Source organism: Elephantulus edwardii, unplaced genomic scaffold (genome assembly GCF_000299155.1).
Source record: "Elephantulus edwardii isolate Elephantulus edwardi_28Jun2011 unplaced genomic scaffold, EleEdw1.0 scaffold00249, whole genome shotgun sequence".
NCBI lineage: Eukaryota > Metazoa > Chordata > Mammalia > Macroscelidea > Macroscelididae > Elephantulus > Elephantulus edwardii.
In genome coordinates, this window is record NW_006399999.1 from 3,649,501 (window position 1) to 3,653,916 (window position 4,416).

Sequence of the window (4,416 nt, forward strand, 5' to 3'; positions counted from 1 at the left end):
TATTTTCTCCTTCCTTTTGCAATTTAATAGTATCTTGAGCCATTAATAATTCTGACGGGGGTTTTTTGTGTTGGTTTGTTTGGTTTTTTTATCCCAAATGCATATGGAAATCTTTTGAGAATTTTTTTCCATCTGATTTAGTCATACAGATATATTTTGTCAAATAGCTTGTATTACCTTATGGATGTTCTTTGCACAGGCAGACATTGCTATATTTAGAAATTTCTATTTAGTTCACTCAAAACTGCAAAACCAATCTGTATCATGTACCAAAATGATTTAAAATAAACCTACATGTTTCTGGAATTAAAAAAAAAAGTATGTGAGACAGAGCTCTAAACGCTGTGGTATCCTGAGCCAATCTCACTGTCTCTGAAACACCTATCCTATTACTTCAGTTACTCTGTAAATCCATCTCCTCTGGAGTCTTCCTCTCTTGCACTGTCCCTTCATGTTTCCAAGCATGATGTCTTTCTCGAAGTACAGATACCTCTTGACCACGTGCCCAAAGTGTGTGAGCTGGAGTTTCAAAATCCTTTCCTCCAAGGATCACCTTGATTTCACTCTCTCCAGGATAAATCTGCTTGTTCTCTTGGCAGTGTGTGGTATGTTCAATACTATTCTCTAACATGACAACTCAAAGGGATGAATTCCTCTTCTATCATCCTTAGTCATTGTCCAGCTCTCCGATGTATAGCAAGGAATTGTGAAGACCATGGCTTGGATTAGGCACATCTTAGTCTCTAGACTGACATCTTTGCATTTCAGCATTCTTGGCATGTCCCTGACAGCAGATTTTCCCAATTCAATGTCTTCTGATTTCCTGCATACTGATACCAACAGTGTTGATCGTGGAACGGAGCAAGCTGTAATTGTTAACAATTTCAGTCTCTTCTCTGTTTATCATGATGCTGTCAATTGGACAAGTGGTGAAAATCTTTGTTTTCTTGATGTTGAGCTTTAATCCATATTGAAGACTGCAATTCTTAACATTCTGCAGCAAATAAGTTAGGTCCTCCTCAGTTTCACCAAACAAGGTTATGTTGTCTCCATAGCACAGGTTGTTGATGAGTCTTCCTCCAATCCTGGTGTCACATTCTGCTTCATAAAACCTAGCCTCCCAAATGATATATTCTGCATATGTTGTTGTTGTTATATACTGTTGAGTCATGTGTGACTCATAGTGAACCTATGTACAACAGCCCTAAACCCTGCTGTGCCAATCTTGTCTCTGACACACCTATCCCCATTACCCCAGTCACTTAATCAATCCATCTCATCGAGCATTGTTGTCTCTTGAACTCTGTACTTTCCCAAGCATGACATCACTCTCCAAGGACTGGTCCTACCTTGCATCATGTCCAAAGTATGTCAGACGAAGCTTCAGAATCCTTGCTTCCAAGGAGCAGCCTGGTTTCATCCTCTCTAGGATGAACCTGTTTGCTCTCCTAGTAGTCCATTGTATATTCAATACTCTTCTCCAACACCACAGCTCAAAGGTATCAATTCTCCTTCTATCATCCCTTGTCATTGTCTAGCTTTCTGATGCATAGCAAGTAACTGCAAAGACTATGGCCTGGAATAGGTGCACTTAGTCTCCAGACTGACATCGTTGTTCTTCAGTACTTTAGAGAGATCTCTGACAGCAGACATCCCACATGCAATTTGTCTTTTAATTTTCTGGCTGCTGGTACAAAAAGTGCTAATTGTGGAGCCAAGCAAACTAAAGCTGTTAATAATCTCAATCTCTTCGTCATTTATCATGATGCTGCCAGTGGGCCCAGTGTTGAGAATCTTTGTTTTCTTGATGTTGAGCTTCAATCTATATTGAAGGCTCCAGTCCTTGACCTTCGTCAACAAGCACTTCAGGTCCTCCTCCGTTTCAGCAAGCAGGGTTGTGCCATCTGCATGTTGTTGTTGTTGTTGTTAAGTGCCATCGAGTCATAGGTGACTCATAGCGAACCTATGAATGAAAGTACTCTACACTTGCGTGACTTTCATCTTTTTTCCAGGTTCATAGGGTTTCCAGAGGCAAGCTATTTATGCAAGTGGATGCTGCTACTGTTTACAAGCTTTTTTTAATCGGTGAGTTCCACCCAACACTGTCCACCATGGGTAACCATATTGCATTTGACACATCAGTGTCACGGTGTTCAGCTTCACAGCAACCACACGTTACCTCTGTACAACAAGTGGACATGCCAAGGCTATATGACCTAGAAGAATGTTTGACGAAAAACAATGAAAAACTGAAATACTGAAGTGGATGGCCATGCCTGGAGCATAGGTGTGTGTCTCTCCTGAGTCTCACTGTCAGCTGGATAGATACATGCAGCCTTGGCCTCTCGGGCCTGGAAGGAGAGGCAAGTTGGGAACGCTAGGGCATTTTTGGCTTTCTTTTTGCCCCAAGTGGGTGGTCACAGAACAGACTGGCTAGATGAATTAGGGGTCTCTGGCCCAGAGTTTGCCAGTGTTTGAGTGTGCCGAAATTAAAAAATACTGTGTCATCTGCATAACACAAATTATTGATGAGTCTTCCTCCAATCCTGATGCCACGTTTCTCCTCATAGAGCCCAGCCCCCAGATAATCTGTTCTGCATATAGATTGAACAGGTATGGAGATAGGACAGATGGCTGGGATACACCCTTCTCAATTTTTAACCATGCAATATTTCCTTGCCATATTCTGACGACTAACTGTTGGTTCAAATATAGATTTTGCCTCTGAAAAAATTGGCAAAAAACAAGGCCCCAGGAATTTATGGCATACCAATTGTCATATTTCAGCAGATTCTGCCCTGGATGTGTTCACCAAGTTGTGCCAAGAAATTTGGAGGACAACCACATAGCCAACTGACTGGAAGAGATCTATATTTGTTCCCATTCCAAAGAAAGATAACCCGACAGAACAATATCATTGCTATCACATGCAAGCAAGATTTTGATAAAGATTATTCAACAGAGAACTGCCTAAAGTGCAGCGTGGGCTTCAAAGGGGCCGGAGTACTAGGGATAATATAGCTAACGTTAGATGGATCTTGGCTGAAAGCAAAGAGTACCAGAGGAATGCCTATCTGTGTTCTATTGACTCTGCAAAGGCATTTGGCGTGTGGATTCCAACCAATTGTGGCCGATTTTGAGAAGAAAGGGAATCCCAGAACTTGTGTTCTGCATAAAGACTGAAAAAGTATGAAGATAGGATGCATCCCTAACTTATACCTATCTTTTCATTTTTGAACCGTGCTGTCTTTCCTTGATGTGTTCTGACAACTGCTTGCTGGACCAAGTATAGATTTTGCATAAGCACAATTAAGTGTTCTGGGATTCCATAAATTCCTGAGGCTTTGTTTTATACCAATTCCTTCAGCGAAGTCTGAATTTCCTCCTTCAACACTGTTGTGTGGTGTTGTTGTTAACTGTTGTCTAGTTGTAGATGACTCACAGCAACCCTACAAATGAAAGACCTGAACACTTGTATAACTTTCATCGTTTCCCCAAGTTCATAGAGTTTCGAGAGGTAAGCTATTTTGGAAGTGGATGCCACTCCTGCTTCCAAGCGTAATTTAATCTGGAGCTCCACCAAACACTGTCCACCATGGGTAACCATTATTGCATTTGATACATCAGTGTCACGATGTTTAACATCACAGCAACCATGAGTTACCTCTGTACAGCAAATGTACAGACCAGTGCTATACCACTTAGAAGAATGTTTTACCAAAAACAATTAAAGCCAGGCCTGAAGGCGGCAGATTAAAATCACCCACCTTTGATTTGGTAGTATAGCTTTCTATACTTGATAATAAGCTGTTTCATGAAATTCTTCCGTGTCAGACAGTTCTTTTTGATACAGTGACTCTGTGTACTAATTCCATCCTCTTAGATGCATCCTGTCCATAGCATTAAGTATTGCAACTCGAGACTTGAATTTCTTCTTCAGTTGCTTTAGCTTAAGAAATGCCAAGCTAGTTTGACCCTTTTAATTTTTTTCACTCCAGTTCTCTGCACATTTTATTATAATATTTTGCTTTGTCTTCTTGAGCTGCCCTTTGAAATCTTCTGTTCAGCTCCTTAACTTCTGTATTTCTTCCCTTTGCTTTGGCTTCTCAGTGCTCTAGTGCAATATTCAGTGTATTCTAATGTCCATCTTGGTCTTTTCTTCTTCCTCTCTCTTTGTGATGACCGTTTGCATTCTTCATGGATGATATTCTTGATATCCTCCCACAGCTCATCTGGTCTTCATTCATTCATTAGTATTGAAGGCCCCAAACCTGTTCCTGAGATGGTTTTTAAATTCCAGTGGGATAGAGTCAATGTCATACTTTTTTTTAAATTAAATTTTATTAGTTTTAATGAACATTTACAGAGATTTTGGGTTTTCATTCATTCATTGTTGCACTGTTTTCTCCACCCTCA

At 40.5% G+C, this 4,416-nt stretch overlaps 1 pseudogene; it reads left to right on the plus strand.

The window, feature by feature from the left end:
• The window catches only part of LOC102854092, an 18,703-nt pseudogene that overhangs the window by 8,346 nt on the left and 5,941 nt on the right, over positions 1-4,416 (plus strand).